Genomic DNA, 15,829 nt, shown 5'->3' on the forward strand with positions numbered 1-15,829 from the left:
TTGGGTATGCCATATGTGACCATAAGAAGGATCATTACCTTTAACAGCTGTGAATTCCTAATGAGGTGAAAACATGCATAGTCAAGGTCAATAATGTTCTTATGTTGCAATTTTGTATGTTTTCATCATCAGAGGCTGTCAGGAAGAGTTTCATTGGTCTCAGTATTTTTCTGTGTATGAAAGAATATGGGTTTATTGCTCATTATGCTTCTGGGACAATCATTTCAACCCCCTAATCTATGTAAGACTCTAGTTATTGTTTGTGTTAAATATGGATACTAAATTTTTCCGCTTCTAGATAAAATCTGAAAGATGCCATGATTAGCCAACTATTGGATTTCAAGAATAAATCTATCTAAACCAAATATAAACATGTCTAGGTAATGCCAAATATTAGAGATATATTGACATGTTTACAATTACTATTTTTCTTTAATCAGTTATATCCTTTTGTCATGCATTTAACAACACTCTATTTGAATGAATTCCCATGAGTAGTATTCATTTTGTTGTTGAGTACCTATTAAATAAAATTTCTATTTTAATGAATAGCTATTTAATAATGTAATAAGTAAACTATTTTTGGTTTTGAGATTATAGTAATTATACTGTTTTTAACAGTTTGTTAGGTGCTGTGTCATGAATCAAGTCTTCATTTTAATGTGTTCTCATTGTTGTAAAACAAGAGGGAATGGTATTTGGAATTTAGCTATATTTATCTTCTCAATCAAATTCTACTTCGGAGGTAAGTAAAAAAGAAGTTATAGCACATCATATAAAATGGATACAAAAGGTATACTGAAAGGAAAATAAAATTGTTGATTATATCAGGATAAAGAGGAAAAAGTAAACTTAGAAGTCTGTCTATATCTATTATTGCTAAGAAAGACCCATGTATAAATACTTGGAATTATTATTTTTTTGTTTCCTTTCCTTTTTATAAATTATGTGAATTCACCTTAAAGCTATATAACATACTCCAGCCTGGGTAACAAGAGTGAAACTCCGTCTTAAAAAAAAAAAAAAAAGCTATATAGCATATTCAGTATTACGCTGTGAAGAGAACATAAGATCAGAAGTTCAAGTTTATCAATTTCAAATTCTAACTTTGATCTTAACTTGCCAATTAGTATTTTGCCAAGTCACTTATTCAGCTTGAATTTCTGAGACCTTATTCAACTAAATTCACAAGATCTTCAGCTGACCTAAAGGACCAGAAAATTCAAGATATAGTTTCCATATATTCTGTTTGACATGAATTTTACGCAAAAAGGGAAACAAGTGCTGCAGGCCCAGCTTTTCTCACTGGAATAAAGTCTTGATGGTCTATAACCAGACAGTATCCTTCTTTATCAGGAAGGAATTACAGGCATAGATTGATACTCATGTTGCTTGGGGATGAAAAGTGTCTACTACATTGGCAATATATTCAGAAGCAATCCTCAGTACATATTGCAAGATGCCCCACACATCATTTCCTTAAGTCAAGTATTTTGTACCCTTTAGATTGCTGCTTCACTTATCAGACACACAGAACCTCTCAAACTCAGTTTTAATTTTTCTTGAAAAGAGATTCAGATCTAAATATTTAACTGTTTGAATTGAGTTCAGTTGAATGAAAATGATGAATTGACTGTTGAAGTAATTATAAAGTTGACTAGTAAAAATAATAGTATAGAATGTGCAATGTCTTTCCATAATTATTATAGGGGCTATACATTTTGATAAAATATAAGAAGTATTTGTTGCATTGAGCAAAAGAGAGAACCAAGCATTTAATATTGCTGTTGATTTTAATCACAGACCTAATTCCTGTGAACTGAAAAAATATTATAAGTTAATTGACTAGCAGTTGTCACTTAAAATGGTTTGTTGTTATACTTGCATGCTAATGAAAATTACATACCCCAGAAAAAGGGGAAGTAAGAAAATTTGAGGGACTGATGAATCTCAGGAATGGAAAAATTTCTCCTAAGAGTCTATATCAAACTATAATAAAGCAGTCTTTTGATATCTTTATCATTTTTGTCAAGCCAAAAATTAACAGTCTAAAGTAATCTAATCAATTATTTAATTCATTAATTTACTCAATAATTATTGAGAATGCACTTTGCACTATGCACTGTGCTAGAAATAAGAAATATAAAGATTAATAAGACACAGTTCTACCCTTGATAGGTTCACAGTCAAGTAGAAGACTAAAACAAGGTAGTTCAAGAGTAAATGTATGTTTACATACAAATAATTATTTTCTGCTTGAGTTAGAGGTAGATCAGAGAGAAGATGAAAGTTAATAAATTGAGTTTTCTGAGATAAGGATATATAGTGATATTAGAGAGGACCTAAAAGTAATGTGCCTGAAAAACTGGTTAAGTATTGTTTGTTATTTGAATTTCTGAAGAAAGATTCACAATAAATTCACAAGTCATGGTAAAGTTTGGTGTTTTCATGAAATGAAAAGAAGATGAGAAAGGCAGACCAGAACTTTTGCAAGATTGTGCAATTCCATAATAACATAGTGCATGAAATTTGTCTTTAATTTATCACGAAGAGTGACCTTGAATATGGTAACAGTGAAGAATTGCAGAGCATTGTGACAGCAAAGCCAGAAGTTGCAATAATGAAACAGGCAGAAGAGCTTCATGTCTATGTTTCAATGCTTCACAGATGGGTACAGTGATGAATAACCTGCAGGAAAGTGTGCTCATGAGGTGAGGTTGCTTGATTTTGTTGTCAAATCAAAAAAACTGTAGATATTATTCCTGAGAAGCATTCTTTACACCCAGCCTTAATCAGAAAACAAGTAGTTCCATGATACAGATCAGTGAACTTGCTATGATAGCAATAATGTATATGAAAATGCCAGAGACTATGACATTTTGTTATTGTTAAAATGTTATCTGTCAAGGTTCTATGTATGGAACACATAAATTTACATTTCCCCTTCTCCCTCTCTGGCCACCTCTCATTAGTGTGTTTTGCTGAGTTCTTGCTTCCTCAGTCCCTAAATGTTGTAGGGTCCCAATATTCGGTGCAAGCCTTGTCTCTCCCTACTTTACTCCCCCTCTACCTGTTTCTTTCTCTGCTCTCCACCACAGCTCTTTTTGCTGATCTTATCTAGCCCCATAACTTTACATACCAACTATATATGAAAGAATTCCAATTTTGTATCATTAGCCTCTCCCATGAACTAGTTCATCGTCTCCATTTGATGTTTAATAAGCATCTTAAAACAAACACATTGAAAGAGGACCTTCAGAATCAATACTCAGACCCACAATTCTCTTTCTCCTTTAGTTTTCTCTTTGTCAATATTCACTCCCTCATCAAACAAACTGCTTGGGCCAAACTCTGGGTGGTGTTCTCCTTTAGAAAGCTTTATCAAATGTACCTCCAAAATATATCCTGAATCTTGCTTTTCGCTATCTTCACTGCTTGCCCCTTTTCTATCCTCATCTTTTAATTAGACTGCCCTTATATGAATGCCTCAAACTCTACTCCTTCTCTTAGTTTTTTACAATTTACTTTCCTCAGAGCAGCAAAAATAATGGGGCTTTTTTTGAAATATAAAGGGATTCATGATATTCTACGTTGAAAACTTTTGCCACTCTTCATTGCCACTTGGGGTCCTTCATTCTCCTTGTCTTGGAGATCTATCTTGTGATCAATCTGTTTACCTTGTGATCAAACCCTGTGATCTCTTCTCAGCCAGAGCTAATCGCCTCTCAGCCAGAGCTAATCTCCTCTCAGTCTCTGATGCCCCTCTCCAGTACTCTACCGTGCAAGCCATGTTTTGGGTCCCAAATTCATTCCCACTTGATATAATTAGGATTTGCATCCCAAACAAAATCTCATCATGAATTATAATACCCATAATCCATATGTATCAAGGGAGAGAACAAGTGGAGGTAAATGGATAATGGGGCAGTTTCCCCAATGCTGTTCTCATGATAGTGAGTGAGTTCTCAGGAGATCTGATGGTTTTGTAAGGGGTTCTTCCTCCTTTGGTCAGCACATCTCCCTCCTGCCACCTTGTAAAGAAGGTGCCTTGCTTCCCCTGGCCTTCTCCATGATTGTCAGTTTCTCATGGCCTCTCCAGCCATGCTGAAGTGTGAGTCAATTACACCTCTTACCTTTATAAATTACCACATCTTGGGCAGTTCTTTTAGAACACTATTCTTTTAGTCCACTGTGAAAATGGACTAATATAACACCTTTGGGCCTTTGCACTTAGCATGCACATAGCTGGCTCACTCCATTATTTCAGTTCCATTTTATATGTCGCCTTTTACAAAGGTGTCTTTGCTGACCACCTGACTTGAGCATTACCTGTTCATGTGCACCTCTCCCACTCACACACTTCGTCTCTTGCTGCAATTCTGTTTCTCTGTAGCTTTTTCCATGGCACTTATCACTGTAGGATTTCTTCTTTATGTGATTTTTTTGCTGACTGCCTCCTCCTTTCAAATGTAAACCCCTTAAGAGCTTGAGTCTCATCTCCCCTTTTTATTTTTGAGTCCTTAATATCTAGAAAACTAAAGGCACAGTAAGTGTGTATGGTGTGAAGGAAAGAGATTCTACAGTTATTTCTTGTTTTCCATCTTTAGAAGCTTTAGAGAGATTACCAATATATTAAAAGAAACACAGAGTTGAAGGTATGTCTTACTTGTTACTCTGATATTGTCTTCTGAGAGCAAAGCATAACAAGTGTTTATTTTTTACAAGTTGGCATTCCACATTTTAGCTTCTTCTTGCACTCTTTAAATTCTGTACTTTTTACATGATTTCCTTTTTGTTCTATAAAAAACTGTGTCAAAAAGGAATTTGATTTGTAGAGACTCAATCTTAGGACTTTGAAATAATGCAGTAGGGAGAGAAAACAATAAAACTGTGTAATTTTCCACTTATAAACACAACACATTTTATGTCTTGGAATTAGGGATTAATTTATGAATAATTTTTTTCCCAAAAAATGAAAGGTAATATAAAGTAGTACATTGACTTCAGACACATTTTATTATTTTCCATTATTTACAAAATATGCCACCACTTGAAAATGTACTATACTGCTGTTATTCTAGGATAGATAGAGAAGAAGAAAAAAAAAATTATGGTCATTAGACTCCTCAGTGAGGGAACAAAAAGCACATAAAAGGGGGAAAGGTTTTATAATGGAAAGAGTATCAAGAGTTAATATGAATTATGATGAATAAATTATATGTACCATTCCTAGATTTTTTTCTTGGTACTTTTATGTAATTATCTATGACCTAATTCATTCCTACTTAATCATGATTCTATCTGTGTAAATAATCTGATTGCCTGGGACAAGGTGGGAGGCAGTTCAGTGTAATTATTAGAACATGGACTAGGGTTTGAAACCCAGCTTCACTACTTAATAGTTATGTGGCTTGGGCACATTACTCAGTTTCTTCTTGTGTAAAACAAAGATTAATTAATAAATATCTGCCTTATGAGGTTGTTCTGAGCATTAAATAAGAAAATGTTAACTAATACAATGTTACTCTATCTATTATTGTCTTAACTCTTAGCCATGTTATCATATATTTTAGCTGTTATCCTTACCATGTCATAGATCCCAAGGTTATATTTAAATAAAAAGTAATTGTTTTAATTTTCCATGGATTTATTAGACATCCAGAGAAGCAGTATTTTCCAGTGTAGGTAAATAAATGTTATACAGAGGAAAAGCAGACTCCATTACTTTAAAATTTGATAAATACTAAGTTAAATAAATTTAGTCAGGACTTTTCATAGCCTTTAAAATATGAATAAGGATGAATATGTTCATGAGCTTGATTTAATCATTCTATATAATAATATATTACTTTATATGTAAAAAACTGTGAATGTAGAGATACATGGCATTTTCCTGTAGGGTTTTAATTTTTTTTACAATTGTATACCTACTGTTTTTGTGATTAAAATGTTTAAAAAATATTAATATGCATCATTATCTTCCCAGAGGGACATATATTGTGTAAGATTTTTCGCAATGGGGAATTTTTCCACAGAGGCTCTGCTACTCTTAATTCACAGATAATTAAAAAATGACTGATCAGGAAGAGAACATTCTTATAGTCAGGTTAGGGATTCTTTCTGCAGTTTTAAAAAAAAAGAATCTGTGAACTTGAAAAGCTTTAGTTTTTCAGCATTGCAGTCATATAAGATGGATAAGAGGATTTAAGATGAAACTGAAAGTAAGATATAATTTAGACCTACCTTGTTTCACTCATATTTGAAAGAAACATTTTCCTGTGGCTTAAGTAAATCACATAGAGATTAAAGAATATTCATATGGTATGTCTGTCGAGCAAAACTGATTTTGCCTCCCCTTGCCATTTCCAAGAATATATTTTACTTCAGTAAAATGTTTCTACTTCTATGAAAAAAGATAGCATAGCATAGTGGTACAGATGTAAACACTGGATCCAAGTTGCCTGGTTTGAAACTCAGCTCTGCACTTACTAGCTGTTTGACACTGATCAAGTTACTCAACATCTCTGTGCCTCAGTTATGTTATCTGAAAGTGGAGATAATAAATAGATACTAATTCATAGGAGTGTTAATAGAGTTTAAGTGAGTTACTACTTTTAAAGTATTAAGAACTGCTCCTGATCATAATGTGAACTGCATATTTGTTAAATAACGTAGAAAGGCTACTGATATGGTTTGACTCTGTGTCCCCACTCAAATCTCATCTTGTAGCTCCTATAATTTCCATGTGTTGTGGGAGGGACCCAATGGGAGATCACTGAATCATGGGGATGGGTCTTTCCTGTACTGTTCTCATGATAGTGAACAAGTCTCATGAGATCTGATGGTTTTAAAAAGGAGAGGTTCCCTGCACAAGCTCTCTTCCCTTGACTGCTGCCATGTGAGAAGTGCCTTTCACTTTCTGCCATGATTGTGAGGCCTCCCCAGCCACATGGAACTGTAAGTCCAAGAAACCTCTTTCCTTTATAAATTACCCAGTCTCATATGTGTCTTTGTCAGCAGCGTGAAAATGGACTAATACAGATACATATTACTTTTTCTGGTTTTTTGCCTTTCTTTTGTCCTGTGTCTAGTGTCATATTCATAAGGAGGTGACAGGAGAAAGAATGAGTGTTCGCTGGTAGAAATCTAATTCTGTTACTTTGTCTCTGAATCCAGTGATGTTCTATTTTGAAGCAAGTAGTTATTAGAGTTTCTTCCCCACTGATGATTGTGTGGTAGTGGTCAGATTGGAAAGTAAGTTTTTAGTTTGTTTTAGTTTTTTGAGACAGTGTCTTGCTTGTTGCCCAGGCTGGAGTTAAGTGGCACAATCACAACTCAATGCAGACTGCAACCTCAACATCCCAGGTTTAAAGTGATCTCCTACCTCAGCCTTCTGAGTAGCTGGGACTATAGATGCTATCCACCATGCTCAGCTAATCTTTTACTTTTGAAAAGAGATGGAGTCTCAGTATGTGGTCTTGACTGGTCTCGAACTCCTGGACTCAAGCTATCCTCTTTCTTTGACCTCCCAAGTTGCTGGGATTACAGGCAAGAGCCATTGTGTGTGGCCAGAAAATAAGACTTTGCTACCCCCCATATAAAAATATGTGGATTTGTGCCTGATAGTACATCATGTTAATCAAGAGTGAGGTTTGCATCTCTTAGTAGGACAATGGAGTCAGAAATCTTCTAATCATCTTGTTTTATTAGCACTACCACTTTCTTAATTTATTTCCATGATGATCTGGTGCACAGTTGTTATAATAGTTCACATGAAATGTGCTAAATAAGTGTGTTTTGCATCATCTAACTCTCATGATAAGCTTATTTATAAAGGATCCATTGTCATTATTTCCCTTCTACAGTGAAGGAAACCAAACGTCTTGCTTTATTTAAAATTAGTACAATATTGAACTGGTTTAGAAACCCAAAGAACCCCACTCCAGAAACTGTGCTATAACCACTCTAAAATTCAGTGTCTCTTGGACACCTTAAAATAATAATCAAGCACCTGGAACATCTAAATTTATGCTTTGTATATCTTAGTACCAATTTCTCCAAGGCTCAGTAAGCACTATAAATATATGTATCCCTTAAACTTGATTGTGATGTCATAACAACATTATTTATAATAGTCAAAAAATGAAAACAATCCAAATGTTCTTCAACTGATGATTGCAAAAAAAATATGATATACCCATACAATGGCATACTGTTTGGCAATAAAACGTAACCATCTGCTGACACATGCTACAACATGGATGAACCTCAAAAACGTCCCACAGAAACAGTATGTTAAGTAAAAGAGACCAGATATAAAAACTTATATAGTGAAACGTCCAGAAAAAGCAAATCTATGGAGTCAGAAAGTAGATTATTGGTGGCCTACAACTATGAGTTATAATAGGGATGACTGCAAATGAGCATGAGACATCTTTTGCAGGTGACAAAAATGTCCTAAAGCTGGATTGTGGCAATGGTTGCACAAATCTGTAAGTTTACTAAATATCATTTATTTAAAATAATTGTGCACTTAAATGGAAGAATTTTATCATATGCAAATTATACCTCAGTAAAGTTGTTTAAAAAAGAGACAAACTGAATCATGGCCCAGAAATACCATAGTTCAGTGATAAGCATAAAACAGACTCAAAGTTAAAATTTTATGATTCCTTGTAGTTTTAAACTTACCTGTGTTTCCTCCATAATTTGTAGAATAAAAGATAAAAAGTAATTGTTTTAACATCTAGCATAAATAACAAATTGGCAATAAAATAGAAGTCTTATTTATTTAGAATTTGGTACTGACCTTGTTTCTCTTGGAGATGATAAACTGAATGTCTAACTTTGGAAATAAATTAGGTTTTGTCCTTTATTTAAAATTTATCTCTTCAAATGGAAATGTTTAAGTTAAAGTTTTATTATGTTATTAGATGTATATATAAAGGAAGATCTGCAAAGTTTAAAAGAAATCTACTACCTGTACCCTGAGTAAGTAACTAATACACTTCTTTATAGTCAATCACCCAATTTTATTATGTCCAGTCCTTTGATTTTCACTTAATTGTACTTTGTGATATATGCAGGGCATTCATTTATTATTTCTTCCATTTTGCAGATTAGACAACAGAGTCTAAGAGGTAGAAAAGGTACCAATATGGTTTGGCTCTTTGTCCCCACCCAAATCTCATCTTGTAGCTCCCATTATTACCACGTGTTATGTGAGGGACCCTGTGGAAGATGATTGAGTCATATAGGGATAAAGCCCAAATCATGTAGCTTTTAAATGGCTGAGATGTGCCTAGCACTCTGTTTTCCTGAACACTAGTCTTATATGATCTGAAACATGATTCTGCTATGCTGCACTCATTGCTCAAATTAATAGGGATTTACAAGTACTGATTAATTCTGTAGAGCCATGGTAGATATCATAGCTGGGTTCTTTAACTGTTATATTACTCTATCATCTTTTAAGATTCTTTTGGTAGCATATAATAAATGGGAACTGCAAACTATAAGGGTTTAAAATTTGACTAGGGACTGATGCATTATATAATCTTTGATGTGCATAATTATCAGGCATCTACCAATAGACAGATGGAGAAAAAAATGATTCTAAACATACACAGCATATCCATCTGAAAATGATGTTCCTGAATGCATCATTTTTCACTACTGGGCTTCAAGCTTTATGGAAAAATTAGGAAAGTATTATAGATTATTTAACTATTGTACTGGCTGGCCATACATCAAAGCAAAAGAAGAGAGCTACCCTGCTGCTTTTTACAAAAGGTGTAATTAGGCTCTGATGGAGCTCCAAGTTATTCTTCCCCAAAAATATTCTGAATGGCAGATTTCCTGATGCTTAAAAGCCTTAGATCTCAGTCCATTTCTTATGGACTCAACAACTTACTATGAAAGAAAGACTTGTCAAAAGCTCACAAATCCATTTTCCCTCTTCTTTCTTAGTCTTTGTCTTAAAGAAATAAAAGAAGTTAGTGTGTGTTGGTTTCTTTAAAACAGTATCTCTTGATCCGTTCTTAGCATAATTATATTTCTTTTTTTTTTTTTTAAACAGAACCATGGGGATTCAAATTGCAATTTTATCAAATGTTTATCAGTGACTCCTGGCAGTAAAGGAAGCGTGCCTAAGAAGCATTCAGTTGCAAGCTGAAACAGGGAGATGACTAAATACCTCATTGAAATAATTTCCCGAATCTTTTAATTGCACTGTCATACCATTCAAAAAAAAAAAGGGCCCTGTGAGAAAACTTTCATTTCTAAAAACAACTGAACAACTGCAGAAACTGTTAGAAAATAGATTGGCTAATTTCTAAATGAAACCATTACAATTAAACTCATTTAAAAATTTGAACAGCGCTGCTTCTTACAAGGTCACAAAAGAAATGCTGGAAAATATTGGAGTGTTTCTCCTTCAAAGAAATCAATCAGTATCGACAAGTTTACTGGGCCTGGGTTAGTATTATTTGGTTTATTTATTTATTTTTTTTGGAAGAAAGGAGGAAAGAAAAAAAAGAATGAAGAAGAGGAAGAAAAAGGAAGAGAAAGAGAGAGAGAATGGGAGTATTGCTTTCTTGCCCAGGCTAGAATGCAGTTTAGTAATGGGTATTGAAAACCTCTTTTATACCAATAATTATACTTAATGATGTAGACAGGAAGGAATAAGGGAAGAAAATAACAAACAAGCAGCCAACCAATATTTCATTTAAACCTATGAAATGCTATGCGATTACTGAGAAGTGATTTACTTCCAATTATGTAGTCACTTTTGGAATAGGTGTGAGGTGATAATGTATGCTATGTGTATTTGAAGTGGAGAGTTCTATAAATGTTTATTAAGTTTACTTGTTCCAGGTCTGAGTTCAAGTCCTAGATGTCCTTGTTAATTTTCTGTCTCATTGATCTATAGAATCGTTAGCTCTTCTTGTTACATTGATCCTTTTGCCATTATGTAATGTCCTTCTTTGCCTCTTTTGATCTTTGTTGCTTTAAAGTCTACTTTATCAGAGGTGAGAATTGCATCCCCTGCTTTTTTTTTAACTCTCTGTTTGGTTGGTAAATCTTCCTCCTTCTCTTTGTTTTGAGTCTTTGTGTATCATTTCATGTGAGATGGGTCTGGATGCAGCATACCGATGGGTTTTGGCTTTTTATCCAATTTGAATATATATAAGTTTAATGCTGCCATTTGATGCTAGCTGGCTGTTTTGCCCATTAGTTGGTGTAAATTTTTCATTGCGTTAATGCTCTTTGCTTTTTGATATATTTTTGGAAAAGCTGATATTGGTTGTTCCTTTAAATGTATAGTGCTTCTTTCAGAAGCTCTTGTAAAGCAGGCCTGGTGGTAGTAAAGTCTCTAAGTACTTGTTTGTTCACAAAAGATTTAATTTTTCCTTCGCTTGTAAAGCTTAGTTTGGCTGGATATGAAATTCTGGGTTGAAAGTTCTTTTCTTTGAGCATGTTAAATATTGGTCCCCACTCTTTTCTGGCTTGTAGGGTTTCTGCTGAGAGATCTGCTGTAAGTCTGATAGGTTTCTCTTTATGGGTAACCTGACCTTTCTCTCCGGCTGCCCTTAGTATTTTCTCTTTCATTTCAACCCTAATAAATCTGGCGATTATGTGCCTTGGGGTTGGTCTTCTTGAAGAATATCTTTGTGGTGTTCTCTGTATTACCTGGAGTTGAATATTACCCTGCCTTGCTAGGTTGGGAAAGTTTTCCTGAATGATATCCTGAAGAGTATTTTCCAACTTGGATTCATTCTCTTTGTCACATTCAGGTACACCTATTAAACGTAAATTAGGTCTTTTCACATAGTCCCATATTTCCTGGAGACTTTGCTCATTCCTTTTTATCCTTTTTTCTCCAATCTTGTCTTCTTGTTTCATTTCACTGAGCTGGTCCTCGACATCTGATATCCTTTATTCTGCTTGATCAATTCGATGGTTTAAACTTATGCATACTTCGTGAAGTTCTCGTGTTGTGTTTTTCAGCTCCATCAGTTCACTTATATTCCTCTCTAAATTGTCCATTCTCGTTAACATTTCATCAAACCTTTTTTCAAAGTTCTTAGTTTCTTTGCATTGGGTTAGAACAAGTTCTTTTAATTCACAGAAGTTTCTTATCACCCACCTTTTGAAACCTGCTTCTGTTATTGGAACACATTCGTTCTCCATTAAGCCTTGTTCCGTTACTGATGAGGAATTGCGATCCCCTGTAGAGGGAGAGGCATTCTGATTTTGAGTATTCTCTGCCTTTTTAGGCTGCTTTCTTCCCTTCATTATATATTTATCCCTCTGTCGTCTTTGTAATCACCGACTTTCTAACTAGGTCTCTGAGAGGACGTCCAATTTGTTGATTCCCAGCACCGAAATCTGAGCAATCCACTGTGCCGGCCAAAACAGCGGTGTTAAGATTGATGGTGCTTTTCTGCCCAGGAATCTCCGGACTCTGCACCCAGAACTGCCGTGCTGAGGTGCCAGCAAAACCGCCCACTGGCCACCAGAGTTGCCCTGGCGACCTGTGGGGCTTCTCTGCTGGGAATCTCTTGGTCCGTGAGCAACAAATATTCGTCTGAAAGTGTGGCGTCCTCTTGTTCTCTGCGCTTTCACTGGGAGCTATGAGTCTGAGCTGCTAGTGATCAGCCATCTTGGATCTCTCTCCCATATTTCTTAATAATATTTTCTTTCTATTGTCCTTATCCTGGTGAATGTATTTCTTGTTTTAGCAACAACATATATCCTATAATCACTTTTTCAAATACTGTGGTATTCATGTGAATTTATCTTTCTTACATGTGAAGATGGATTGTTCCCTGAAAGGCTGGACATTAAGCCTGCATATTTTGTTTTTTATTTGCAGTTGTCTTGTTTCACTTCATGTTTTCTGTATTCAGAACCTGATGCACTGACTTTGTAAGGAAACAAAGATGGATATCTTTTTTATAAAGCAATATGCATGGGAACTATGGAAATACTTTTCTAGTTATATTTATTTATTTTGTTTTTAAAACAGTTGTTTTTTAGATATAAGTGAGACTGAGTGGGGTGGACTTAATGTAAAGCACATGTGTTGGCCAGTTTGCAGGCACTTGTTAGAGCTCTCTGAACATATGTTGAATAATGGATTCTGTTTCTGTTATGTGTTTTTGGTGAAGCCTAGCACTGTATTTTTAAAGGCTAGGAAGCTTATAAATATATTGGAACTTTTTCTCCCATAAGGCTATAAGGTGGAAAAGATTAAAAAAAAATTGTAGGTAAGAGAGACTAGACTTTTCCAGGATAAAGCAAATTTGTATTTTTTATGTTTTTGTGTGAAATTTTCTATCTGTCTATATCATCTATCTATCTGTCTATCTATCTATCTATCTATCCATCTATCCATCTTTCTATCATCTGTCTGTCTTTCTCATCTAACAGTAAGCATCTTAAGGCAGAAACCTATGAGTTTAATTGTTGAATTTCCTTAATTTGTTTGAAGTAAACACATATGTACCTCCTGAATATGTCACTTAAAGAGATATACTTTTTAAACTTTTATTTTAGGTTTGCAGGTACATGTGTAGTTTTGTTATATAGGTATATTGTGTATCACAGAGGATTGGGTACAGATTATTTCATCACCCAGGTAATATGCATAGTACCTGAAAGGTAGGTTTTTAATCCTTACCTTTCTCCCACCCTCCATCCTCAAATAGGCCACAGTGCCTCTCGTTTCCTTCTTTGTGTCCATACGTACTCAATATTTAGCTCCCAATTATGAGTAAGAACATGTGGTATTTGGTTTTCTATTTCTATGTTAGTTTGATTTGGATCATGGCCCCCAGCTCCATCCTTTGAGATCTGCAAAGGACATGATCTTATTCTTTTTTATGAATGCAGATTATTTCATGGTGTATATATACCCCATTTATTTATCATGTTTAACAATGATGGACACTTAGGTTGATTCCATGTCTTTGCTTTTGTGAATAGTGCTGCCATGAACATATGCGTGCATGTGTATTCATGGTAGAATGATTTGTATTCCTTTGAGTGTATACTCAATAATGGGATTGCTGGGTCAAATGGTAATTTTGACATGATTTCTGTCTAAATATGATTTTTGGAACATTATTTCTAAAATGCAATTTTCAAATGCTATAAGGTGTTTCTGTTATGTCACTTTATCATTAAAAGCATCTCAGAATGCTTGAATTCTGCTTACCACCTTACTGTCTAATAGTTTAGAATTATTTGTTTTATGTGTCATAAAGTAGCCATTACTATAGTTGTTTTATACAACATTGCTTATTTAGATTTACTGACATGCTTTCCAATTTCTTGGCTCACTATGCCTTCACATACCTTTCTGTCTCAGTTTTCATATTCTTAAAATACAACCTTTAGTTCTTTCAGTTAAGATCAGTTAGTAGAAGACTCTCTTTGTTTTGTTTTGAATTATATTTACTTTACCGTTCATTTTAGATTATGACTTACTACTGAGCATAAGATTCTAGACAAACAGTTATTTCCACTCTGCATTTTAAAACTATCAATCCATTATTTCCAGGCTGCACTGTTGTTTTCGAGAAGTCTAAAATCAGCTGTCAGCACAGCTTCATTAATTGGCAATTTATCTGTCTCCTCTCTGATCATTTTCAAGATCTTTTATTTTCTTTTGTCATTGGCCATTATGATGACCCAAGATGTGTAATTAAAAAAACAATTACACTTGCATCTGATGTTTTTCTTCTATCTGAAGATTCATGATTTTTACCAATACTGACCTATCATTATTTAAATGCTAATATATTTCCATTTTTCTTATATTTAGTCTTTCTCAATTTCTATCAATTTTGTTTTTTCGTATTTTATCATTTACATCTCCTATTTTTTCTATTTGTAATATATTTATATTTATCCACTTCATTTCCTCGTTCATTTTCTTATTCATGTCCTTAGTCAATTTAAACATACTACTTCACAGATTGTATTTTTTTATTACCTTAAGTTCTTGGGTTTCCATTGCTATTCTTGTTCTCTTGGCTGACTTTCAGTCACAGTGTACTGTCCTTATTCATTTTGTCATTTTGGCTTTTAAGGTCATCTTAAGCTTTGAAATCTCCTAGGGCCTGACTTTCCTCTACTCTGGAAGATGTTTCTGTGCTATTGCTACAATTCACTGCTAGACATGATTGCCAGGATGTATAGGTTCCGTACATTTGAACTCTGAACCTAGGTAAAGTTTTTTAAATGTTACAAAATTCTTTTTTTTTTTTTTTAATGCACCCAGAATACAAGGAAAACTTCCATGTCTTCTATTTTGAGGAGACATATTTATTTTTCTCTGCCTACCCACTAACAGATGGTGTAGCTATTCTAGGTTCCTTCCTTGATTGAGATATCTCTCCCTCCTTGTTATCCATGGTCCACATCAGTGTCAATCCCCAAATTATTTGGATACCCAGCAGATGATCAACTTCCTCCCCAACCCAAGATTTATTTCCATGCCAGCTCATTGGTTTATACTTTTTTTAAAAAAAAAAACAACTGATTTTTAATGTTTGGAATTAACTCATCATAATGAAGCAGGCGGCAATAAAATAAATTAATAGTGAAGATTTATTTAAAACATAATACTTTAATGGGGATTTAAAGGATTTAAAAGTTTTACACTTTTTGTTTCTTGCCCTTGAAAAGTCCCTTTCCTTTTTAAGCAAATCTAGATATGCATTTTGAGAAATGTTTCAAGTTATCTAGTTTAGCTAGACTAGTCAATTATGATAAATATAAGTCTCCCAAATTACTTAGTTATTTAGCTATGGTTTCTCTA

At 34.2% G+C, this 15,829-nt stretch overlaps 1 protein-coding gene across 11 annotated transcripts in view; it reads left to right on the forward strand.

Moving 5' to 3' along the window:
- PRR16 (proline rich 16) overlaps positions 1-15,829 on the forward strand; it is a 211,032-nt gene that overhangs the window by 144,781 nt on the left and 50,422 nt on the right. For 3 of the 11 annotated variants that reach the window (XM_064366215.1, XM_012448483.2, XM_012448475.2), the window contains one exon: positions 622-745. The exons of 6 other annotated variants lie outside the window; for them this stretch is intronic. The gene's annotated coding sequence lies outside the window, so the exon portion shown is untranslated. Of the gene's footprint in view, positions 1-621; positions 746-2,551; positions 2,712-10,393; positions 10,477-15,829 lie in introns of those variants that run through there. 2 more of the 11 variants (XM_012448492.2, XM_012448537.2) reach the window with 2 other exon arrangements.

Source organism: Aotus nancymaae, unplaced genomic scaffold, assembly GCF_030222135.1.
Source record: "Aotus nancymaae isolate 86718 unplaced genomic scaffold, 86718_ANA_hifiasm-v0.15.2.pri h1tg000064l_0, whole genome shotgun sequence".
In the NCBI taxonomy this organism is placed as follows: Eukaryota; Metazoa; Chordata; class Mammalia; order Primates; family Aotidae; genus Aotus; species Aotus nancymaae.